The sequence below is a fragment of the Anomaloglossus baeobatrachus genome, chromosome 5 (assembly GCF_048569485.1).
Source record: "Anomaloglossus baeobatrachus isolate aAnoBae1 chromosome 5, aAnoBae1.hap1, whole genome shotgun sequence".
Taxonomy (NCBI): Eukaryota; Metazoa; Chordata; class Amphibia; order Anura; family Aromobatidae; genus Anomaloglossus; species Anomaloglossus baeobatrachus.
Window position 1 is genome coordinate 290,301,187 of NC_134357.1, and position 11,598 is coordinate 290,312,784.

The window sequence follows — 11,598 nt, forward strand, 5'->3', positions numbered from 1 at the left end:
AGTGAGTACAACAGTGCCCTCGTGCCGCACACCGCACCACACCATCTTGCCCGCACCTCACAACCACTGGGCCCTGGGACCGTCACCCCCTGCCCACGGAGTGGTCAACACCAGGCTGAATAACAACGTCCCCGGGAGCCTAGTTAACGGCAGCGGTGGTGTCCACATTCACCACAACCCGTGGGTGGTGTCACGAACTTACATCACTAAATGCCACGGCCTCGGCCGTGAACCTTCCCCACCGAAATCCCTATACGTAGCGCCAAATCCCCTTCAGAGCGACGTGACCCCTTGGTCCGGGAGGAGCTCGAGCCACCCACCGACGAGCACGGACCCGAGCAGCTCGGCAGCCGGCCGAGCCCCGGGGCGGTACAACTGCTGTGCCAAATATAAGCATTTCTTCATGACTTTCTTTACTGTTTTCCATGTTATATCTAATGCTTTGGAATTTTGTTGCACTCTTCTATTAACTGATAAGTTTTAACAATGAAACCCCTTTGCTGTTTTGTCAGCTGTTTACGGACCAAGGCTTTTGCTGTAAAATGAAGTTAAGAAAATGTCAGTTTAAATAGTGTACTGACTGCTATATAAAATTAGTTTAAATTTAATTGGATTATTTTGAGCACAACCACATCCCATATTTTAAGAGGGTGTTCACAATTATGCAACAAGATTATTTTAGTTGTGTTACTTTTATTTTCCCCGTTAAAATGATTTCCCATTGTTTCTCAATGCATTTATGCAGATTATGGGCAATGTTAAAGGTGGAAAACGTTCTTCAATGATTTTTCTTGACATGATTATTTCACAAGACAGAAACCTGGCATTTTAAGACAGGTACATTGACTTGTTATATCCACTGTATGAACCCTCAGCAATCAGACACAGTATATGTGAACCTGGAAGAAAGTGCTCAATTTCCTTGCATATACAGCATATCATACAGTGGTTGTTGCCAAGGGGTTAATAACTATCATCATAAAGTTCTGATTGTAGAAAATGTCAGTACATTTGCGTCTGATTGTGGACCCTTCATTTCTATGGTCACGTAATTTGAGAGTATTTCTATGTTTACTTTTGTCTCTCCTACGAAGGCCAGTTATGAAGATCTATTTCCTCTCTATCTCTCTCACACGTCTCTCTCGCCTGACAGAGGCTTTCAATTAAGAGCATGAAGCTTTCTTTCTCCATCCCACTGAGCGCTAAGGGATCTCTAGTTGTGTTTAGCAGTTATTTGTGCAGGATTTTGCCTACGCTCATGCAGCGTGTTCTGCCTGGGGCTGTAAACCATTTAGAAGCAGGCCTTGCTCAGATGGATACCAGTGATGGATAAGAAAATAGTTCACTGAGGAAAGAACGGGTGGCCAGGGGACATACCCAACCTACCTTGTTAGCAGATCCAAATACTGCTATACAGCTTATAAATTATTTTTTATAATTAAAAATAAAAACAAAATACAAAAAATACATTTCTATACAATCTTATTCCGTAATTTTAAAACAAAAATCTCCAATAAAGTCTCTTGTGAAACTACAAATCTATATCATTTTGTAGTTTAGCTATGTGTTTGGCAATTCTTATTAGAATTGTTCTTTATAGATGGTCCCAAAATATAACCTGAAGGCTTATATTTCAATTTCCCACTATTGCCTGGCAAATCAATAGAATAAAGCATTTATGATTTATGAGTCAATGAGGAAGAGAGAGTAAAGGTACCGTACATCCTTAGTTGCTCCAACCTGGAACACCAAGCACTAAAATTATATACTGAAGTTCTTAAAGGGTTGTGCTATGATTAATATATTGATATATTCTTTAGATCATGTAGAAGGCTGTCAAAGAGCAAATGTTGTCCATATCTTCAAAAAGGGGAAGAAGGTGGACCAAGGGAACTATAGGCATATGAGCCTGACTTCTATACCAGGAAAGATCTTTGAACAAATTATTAAACAACATGTATGAAAGTACCTGCATGAGACTGAAGTGATTAACCAGAGCCAGCATGGGTTTGTAACTAATAAGTCATGTCAGACTAACTTAATTTCCTTCCTATGATAGAATCACTGACTGAGTATATTTTGCCTTCAGCTAAGCATTTAACAAAGTATCTCATACCATCCTTATTGAAAAAATGACCAAGTGTGGAATGGACAAATAAACTGTTAATCGGATTCATAATGGCTTAGTTATCGGGCCAAAAGAATGATCATAAATGGCTGCACATCCAGTTGGAAGAATGTCTCAAATAGGTTATCACAGGACTCTGTCCTGGGCCCTGTGTTGTTCAACATTTTTATCAATGATTTAGATGAAGGAATTGAGGGTAAACTGATTAAATTCTCTCATGATACAAACTAGAAGGGGTAACTAATACTACAGAAGAGAGAGAGAGGATTCAAAAAGATCTAAACAAACTAGAATAGTGGTCATTAACTAATAGAATGTTTTTTTAACAAGGAAAGATGCAAAGTCTTATGCAGGCTTCACACGGTACGATCTGTCGTGCGATTGCACGAGCGATCGTACCCGCCCCCGTCGTTTGTGCGTCACAGACAATTAGTTGCCCGTGGCGCACAAATCGTTAACCCCCGTCACACGCACTTACCTGCTGAGTAGAGATGAGCGAACCAGTCCCGGTTCGGCTCGAGGTCGGTTCGCCGAACGGAGGTCCCATTCGAGTTCGGCTCGTCGAACGTTCGACGAACCGAACTCGAACTGCATAGGAAACAATGGCAGGCAATCACAAACACATAAAAACACCTAGAAAACACCCTCAAAGGTGTCCAAAAGGTGACAAACAACTCACAACACAACACAAACACATGGGAAAGTGACAAGGACATATACTCATGTGAAAACAAAACAGCTGGACAAGGAAAAAGAGGAGGACACACAGATATATGAGTATATGCAAGGAAACATCGATTCCATTATTGTGCAACTTGAGCCCTGCTCTTTTTAGGCTTCCAATCTGGATAAATTGCCTGAGCTCGCCACGTACGCCTTGGGGATCTTGTCGTGTCCTGCAGCCAGCGTTCTCTCGGAACCTGTCTTCAGTGCTGCTGGGGGTCTGCTGGCAGATAAGCACATGCGTCTGTCCACTGACAATGTGGACATGGCTCTCAGAGGACTTTTCTTCCCCTGGGTCAGCCAGGGGACGGGAAAGGCACGCGTATTTTTGAGAGTGCTTCATGCAAAGCATCTTTTTCATCTTGAAAATGGGGGTCAACTGATGCCAGTCAAGTGGGGTGTGTGTGGCCCAATTAGTGGAAACGAGGGAGACTGTGGTTGGAGTCCCCTCGCTGTGTTTCTAAAAGAACCAAGATGAACAAGTCATGGCTCTCAGAGGACTTTTCTTCCCCTGGGTCAGCCAGGGGACGGCAAAGGCACGCGTATTTTTGAGAGTGCTTCATGCAAAGCATCTTTTTCATCTTGAAAATGGGGGTCAACTGATGCCAGTCAAGTGGGGTGTGTGTGGCCCAATTAGTGGAAACGAGGGAGACTGTGGTTGGAGTCCCCTCGCTGTGTTTCTAAAAGAACCAAGATGAACAAGTCATGGCTCTCAGAGGACTTTTCTTCTCCTGGGTCAGCCAGGGGACGGCAAAGGCACGCGTATTTTTGAGAGTGCTTCATGCAAAGCATCTTTTTCATCTTGAAAATGGGGGTCAACTGATGCCAGTCAAGTGGGGTGTGTGTGGCCCAATTAGTGGAAACGAGGGAGACTGTGGTTGGAGTCCCCTTGCTGTGTTTCTAAAAGAACCAAGATGAACAAGTCATGGCTCTCAGAGGACTTTTCTTCCCCTGGGTCAGCCAGGGGACGGGAAAGGCACGCGTATTTTTGAGAGTGCTTCATGCAAAGCATCTTTTTCATCTTGAAAATGGAAGTCAACTGATGCCAGTCAAGTGGGGGGTGTGTGGCCCAATTAGTGGAAATGAGGGAGACTGTGGTTGGAGTCCCCTCGCTGTGTTTCTAAAAGAACCAAGATGAACAAGTCATGGCTCTCAGAGGACTTTTCTTCCCCTGGGTCAGCCAGGGGACGGGAGAGGCACGAGTATTTTTGAGAGTGCTTCATGCAAAGCATCTTTTTCATCTTGAAAATGGGGGTCAACTGATGCCAGTCAAGTGGGGTGTGTGTGGCCCAATTAGTGGAAACGAGGGAGACTGTGGTTGGAGTCCCCTCGCTGTGTTTCTAAAAGAACCAAGATGAACAAGTCATGGCTCTCAGAGGACTTTTCTTCCCCTGGGTCAGCCAGGGGACGGCAAAGGCACGCGTATTTTTGAGAGTGCTTCATGCAAAGCATCTTTTTCATCTTGAAAATGGGGGTCAACTGATGCCAGTCAAGTGGGGTGTGTGTGGCCCAATTAGTGGAAACGAGGGAGACTGTGGTTGGAGTCCCCTCGCTGTGTTTCTAAAAGAACCAAGATGAACAAGTCATGGCTCTCAGAGGACTTTTCTTCCCCTGGGTCAGCCAGGGGACGGGAAAGGCACGCGTATTTTTGAGAGTGCTTCATGCAAAGCATCTTTTTCATCTTGAAAATGGGGATCAACTGATGCCAGTCAAGTGGGGTGTGTGTGGCCCAATTAGTGGAAACGAGGGAGACTGTGGTTGGAGTCCCCTCGCTGTGTTTCTAAAAGAACCAAGATGAACAAGTCATGGCTCTCAGAGGACTTTTCTTCCCCTGGGTCAGCCAGGGGACGGGAAAGGCACGCATATTTTTGAGAGTGCTTCATGCAAAGCATCTTTTTCATCTTGAAAATGGGGGTCAACTGATGCCAGTCAAGTGGGGTGTGTGTGGCCCAATTAGTGGAAACGAGGGAGACTGTGGTTGGAGTCCCCTCGCTGTGTTTCTAAAAGAACCAAGATGAACAAGTCATGGCTCTCAGAGGACTTTTCTTCCCCTGGGTCAGCCAGGGGACGGCAAAGGCACGCGTATTTTTGAGAGTGCTTCATGCAAAGCATCTTTTTCATCTTGAAAATGGGGTCAACTGATGCCAGTCAAGTGGGGTGTGTGTGGCCCAATTAGTGGAAACGAGGGAGACTGTGGTTGGAGTCCCCTCGCTGTGTTTCTAAAAGAACCAAGATGAACAAGTCATGGCTCTCAGAGGACTTTTCTTCCCCTGGGTAAGCCAGGGGACGGGAAAGGCACGCGTATTTTTGAGAGTGCTTCATGCAAAGCATCTTTTTCATCTTGAAAATGGGGGTCAACTGATGCCAGTCAAGTGGGGTGTGTGTGGCCCAATTAGTGGAAACGAGGGAGACTGTGGTTGGAGTCCCCTCGCTGTGTTTCTAAAAGAACCAAGATGAACAAGTCATGGCTCTCAGAGGACTTTTCTTCCCCTGGGTCAGCCAGGGGACGGGAAAGGCACGCGTATTTTTGAGAGTGCTTCATGCAAAGCATCTTTTTCATCTTGAAAATGGGGGTCAACTGATGCCAGTCAAGTGGGGTGTGTGTGGCCCAATTAGTGGAAACGAGGGAGACTGTGGTTGGAGTCCCCTCGCTGTGTTTCTAAAAGAACCAAGATGAACAAGTCATGGCTCTCAGAGGACTTTTCTTCCCCTGGGTCAGCCAGGGGACGGCAAAGGCACGCGTATTTTTGAGAGTGCTTCATGCAAAGCATCTTTTTCATCTTGAAAATGGGGGTCAACTGATGCCAGTCAAGTGGGGTGTGTGTGGCCCAATTAGTGGAAACGAGGGAGACTGTGGTTGGAGTCCCCTCGTTGTGTTTCTAAAAGAACCAAGATGAACAAGTCATGGCTCTCAGAGGACTTTTCTTCCCCTGGGTCAGCCAGGGGACGGGAAAGGCACGCGTATTTTTGAGAGTGCTTCATGCAAAGCATCTTTTTCATCTTGAAAATGGGGATCAACTGATGCCAGTCAAGTGGGGTGTGTGTGGCCCAATTAGTGGAAACGAGGGAGACTGTGGTTGGAGTCCCCTCGCTGTGTTTCTAAAAGAACCAAGATGAACAAGTCATGGCTCTCAGAGGACTTTTCTTCCCCTGGGTCAGCCAGGGGACGGGAAAGGCACGCATATTTTTGAGAGTGCTTCATGCAAAGCATCTTTTTCATCTTGAAAATGGGGGTCAACTGATGCCAGTCAAATGGGGTGTGTGTGGCCCAATTAGTGGAAACGAGGGAGACTGTGGTTGGAGTCCCCTCGCTGTGTTTCTAAAAGAACCAAGATGAACAAGTCATGGCTCTCAGAGGACTTTTCTTCCCCTGGGTCAGCCAGGGGACGGCAAAGGCACGCGTATTTTTGAGAGTGCTTCATGCAAAGCATCTTTTTCATCTTGAAAATGGGGTCAACTGATGCCAGTCAAGTGGGGTGTGTGTGGCCCAATTAGTGGAAACGAGGGAGACTGTGGTTGGAGTCCCCTCGCTGTGTTTCTAAAAGAACCAAGATGAACAAGTCATGGCTCTCAGAGGACTTTTCTTCCCCTGGGTAAGCCAGGGGACGGGAAAGGCACGCGTATTTTTGAGAGTGCTTCATGCAAAGCATCTTTTTCATCTTGAAAATGGGGGTCAACTGATGCCAGTCAAGTGGGGTGTGTGTGGCCCAATTAGTGGAAACGAGGGAGACTGTGGTTGGAGTCCCCTCGCTGTGTTTCTAAAAGAACCAAGATGAACAAGTCATGGCTCTCAGAGGACTTTTCTTCCCCTGGGTCAGCCAGGGGACGGGAAAGGCACGCGTATTTTTGAGAGTGCTTCATGCAAAGCATCTTTTTCATCTTGAAAATGGGGGTCAACTGATGCCAGTCAAGTGGGGTGTGTGTGGCCCAATTAGTGGAAACGAGGGAGACTGTGGTTGGAGTCCCCTCGCTGTGTTTCTAAAAGAACCAAGATGAACAAGTCATGGCTCTCAGAGGACTTTTCTTCCCCTGGGTCAGCCAGGGGACGGCAAAGGCACGCGTATTTTTGAGAGTGCTTCATGCAAAGCATCTTTTTCATCTTGAAAATGGGGGTCAACTGATGCCAGTCAAGTGGGGTGTGTGTGGCCCAATTAGTGGAAACGAGGGAGACTGTGGTTGGAGTCCCCTCGTTGTGTTTCTAAAAGAACCAAGATGAACAAGTCATGGCTCTCAGAGGACTTTTCTTCCCCTGGGTCAGCCAGGGGACGGGAAAGGCACGCGTATTTTTGAGAGTGCTTCATGCAAAGCATCTTTTTCATCTTGAAAATGGGGGTCAACTGATGCCAGTCAAGTGGGGTGTGTGTGGCCCAATTAGTGGAAACGAGGGAGACTGTGGTTGCAGTCCCCTCGCTATGTTTTACATGATTTTCGAAGGGCATGACATGCCTAAGAGGTTGAGTTTCATCATCTGCAACTTGTTGGCAACAGAAAGGCTGCCTTTACACCCTTTTGAGACCGAGGATTTTCGAGACCTTATGCCCATTGCAGTGCCCCAAGAGCCGATGGCCAGTCGTCACTCCTTCTCCAAGAAAGGCGTGCCCGCGCTACCACAGTAGGTCCCACACAACCTCACCGATTCCTTGAGAAACTCTGTGTGTGACAGGGTGCATTTCAACACAGATACTTGGACCAGTAAGCATGGACAGGGGAGTTACATGTTGCTGACTGGGCACTGGGTAACTATGGTGAGAGATGGAGAAGAGTTTGCTGTACAAGTCTTGCCGTCCCCACGACTTGTGTGTCAATCCTTCCTCTGTATGTACAAGTTCCTCCACTGCTTCTGCCTCCTCAACCTCGTGTGGGTCCTCCACCTCGGCCCAAACCCTGTGTGGTCAGGCCACCCTTCCTTGTAACTGCGCCCAAGGAATCCCACACACCTCCTTACTATGCTGGCAGCAGAGCTCAAGGCCATCAGGCGGTCAAATGTTTACTTTGAAATGTAGGGGAAATGTGAGACACCGCTGAGGAATTGTGGACGGTTAGCTCTGGAGAGTGAGACCGAGTTTCATCAATGGTTGTCTACAGTCAACCAGCAGTCAGGGAAGGTCGGGTGCGACAATGATGCAAACCAGTCTGCGACCCTTCTTCAGGGCAATGTGACACACGTGCCTTGTATGGCTCACGTGTTGAACCTGGTTGTCCAGCAATTTTTAAAACACTATCCCTGCCTATATGGCCTTCTGCAGAGGGCACGGTGTAACGCCTGCCTGGATCGACACACTCAGATGGGCTGTAAAGGATAGGCTAGAGGCAAGTTACTCACCAAGCTGGACACCCAGAACCCTGAAACCCTTTAACCCCTATACAGTGATTTGGAATTACACAGGGCCCACGTTGATCAATACCTGTGGAAGGCTGCAGTTCCAGAGAATAGTAGTCATGCAGGTTCAAAAACATTAATTGAGGAAGAGGAACAGAATGGGATGGCCAGGACTTAATCAGAAAACAAGCAGAGGTGAAATGCGGATCGGCCAACGAGGTACATAAACAGCAAGCAGGAAACATAGTCAGGTAACAAGCACACAAACTCATAAAACTGAACTGGGGGTAACAGTAACAAGAGGTTCATAGCTTTGTCTGGCAGTGGTCTGCAGACAGGAGGGGCCTAAAAAAGGGTGTGGTGTCTCCCCATTGGGACCAGAGTACAAATTGATTGAGTGGACTACGTTGGTGACTTAAAAGCCGTGTGCGGCAATGATGCAAACCTGTCTGCGGCCCTTCGTCAGGGCAATGTGACACACGGGCCTTGTATGGCTCACGTGTTGAATCTGATTCTCCAGCAATTTTTAAAATACCATCCCGGCCTACATGGCCTTGTGCAGCGGGCACGCTGCTATGTGGTCACTTTCATCCTTCGCACCCAGCAGCTCAACAACTTTCATTGCTCCGGAAGTCTTAGGGTCTGGCAGTTAAACGCCGGAAATGCGACGTTCCGACACGCAGGAATTGGAATCTGCACATGTTGCAGCGTGTGTGGCAGCACCGCAGAGCCCTGCTGAAATACGGTATGACGTATACCCTGGGCTAACTTGATCCAGAGGTGGTGCAGATCACGCTGCTGGAGTGGTGTCAGATCAAGGACCTATGCACCCTTCTACACAGTTTCCAAATGTCGACGAAGATGTTTAGCACTGGCAATGCCATTCTCAGCGTGACAATTCTGGTCACCTACATGATGGAGAACACTGTAAGCATTATTCGGAGTCAGGTATTGGTCCAAGAGGAAGGTGAGGAAGTACAGGAGGAGTCATATGCAGAAGGGATAATAAGATCTACAAGGTCCATACGGTAAGCGGCACCTAGGCAGCAGTTATGGTGGGGGATAGGGATTAACAAGGGCGCATAGTATCAGCAAAAATTGTTGAGGAAGGTGCAGGAGCCATGAAGGAATGGAGGACGAACTTGCGATGGGCATGGAAGACTCAGCAGATGAGTGAGACCTTGCTCACATTTCGGTTGTGCGAGGTTGGGGGGAGAGGGCAGAGGAAGGAGGCACGATTCTCACCTCTCTGCCACCAACACACCAAGGACTTGGTCCTCCTGGATGCACAAGACACATGAGCGTCTTCTTGCTGCACTACCTACAACATGACCCTCGGATTGTACGAATTCGAAGTAATGCTAACTACTGGGTTGCCACACTGTTAGATCCCCGGTACAAGACAAAATTTGGCGAAATAATTCCTGCCATATAAAGGGACGCACGTGTACAGGAGTATCTTCAGAAGGTGTTACGCAATCTTCGATCTGCTTTTCCACTAAACACCAGTGCTGCACAGAGTGAATCTCAACGGTTTGTCATGGATAGGAGGAAATGGTCTTTTACTTGTCCACATCTGAGGGACCGAGGGGTGGCTGTTGTGCTGAGATGCCATTGAGTACGGTGTCCCTGCAGAGTTGCACTTTTGGTCATATACAAAATGAGTTGAAAAAGGACAGATGCGGGTGAAAAGGGGAACAGGTGTATTGGAAAGGGGAAAAAAGTTTTGGTCCTTGGGTTTGGTGGTTAAGCAAAAGTAACATTTGATGAAGAAACACCATCTGTTACGGTGGGACTGGCAGATTTGGATAAGGTGGTATATACTATGTTACCGCTATATAACGAAAATTAATAAGAAAAGAAAGATAAAGGTATATATCCCCATCAGCAGTCAGTGTCCACCGTGCTCCCAGATGGAAAAGGAGAGGTTGGCAACTGGAAGGTTCGGTGGAGGATACAGAGCTGTGTGGCTATGAAACTAATAGTAGCCTGAACCAAGTTAGACGCCACTCGGATCTTGAGACTGGGAGCCCTGTTAGCGTCACAGGGTCCACACGCCCACCCAGCCCAGGAACTCCCTGTTAACATCACAGGAGCAAATCAGTACGCTGACCGTGTGCATTGGGGCCACACCTGTGAACAGCAGGCGCATCAGCAGCAGCAGGCCTGTTAATGCCACTGGGCTGCACAAGCAGGACTTGTAGGACAGGAGCTGGTCTTAACCGTTCTGCGTTACCAACTGTGGTGGCGGCCTGCATCAACGCCCTATCCCTGCCTACCTCTGGCCTAAAGCCACAATGGGTTCAACACATGGAGGTGTGCTCTTTCGGAGCATAATAGAAGACTGCGCACCTCCTTGTTGTCTCCAGCACCTTCTATAACCTGGGTCCGCCCCAAACCAGGGTGGACCACAATGCACCTCCTGGAGACAAAGGCAGAGTGACACGTCATGAGTGGCATAACTAGCATCCTATTTGGAACCGCAACTTCAATGATGACCTCATGGCTGTCATGACCCAAACACCTCACCAGTCATCGTCTGACCATCAATAATGAGGTGACAAGTCATAGCGGCGGGCCTCTGCAAGCCATTTGGGAGTGGCCTGGCCACATCGTCAGGACACCTGATGCCCTGTGGTCTAAATGGGCCCCCCACATCACGGGCAGGGCCAAAGAGTTCATTATCGGACCTAGTTTCTGATGCAGTAAGTGCCTGACCATAGTCAGTTGCATGAAATACAGTCTCTGAAAAAAGACTATCAGCTTTAGCATGGTGTCTATGCACAACACAGGACTTAGACCCGTCACGGAGTGCAAGTGCCTGTGCAAAGAGGCTTTTCGCACTAAGTGTGGGAGCATGCGCTGTAGCCCGAAATGAAGACTTAGCCTCAGGAATGGCACAGTCAGGCTGAGCATACTCACTAGGCGAAACACTGGAGTTAGGCTGCGGCTGGGGTAATTCGTCACACGCATGCGCACTAGCTGCCTCTCCACACTTACACGTGGAGGAGAAAGCAGCCAGCTGGACAACCCGAGGCACAGGCCTAAATGGCAGCTGATGCCTGGGCGCAACTGAAACCGCAGCAGGCTGCTTGCGTTTAAGGCGTCACCGTTTTGTAACAACAAATAACATCCAAAAGAACAGGTGTACTTCTTCCCATGGATAATCTGATATGATCCCTTTTTTCATGGACACGACCATCGCTAACAAATGTAGATGAGGCCAAATCAGCAGCTGCTTCAATGGATCTGAATTGCTCCATAAAGTGGCCTCTCCTCCACCCCGATTTCAAGATCCCAAATACTCCATTCCTCTGTGGTGTCAATCCAATCGCACTTGCTTCCTAACAGCTCTCAAGTTTCCACCAGCCCTGCTGAGTATGGGGTGACAGAGATGGTTGAGTTTGCATAGCTGTTCAGTCGCACT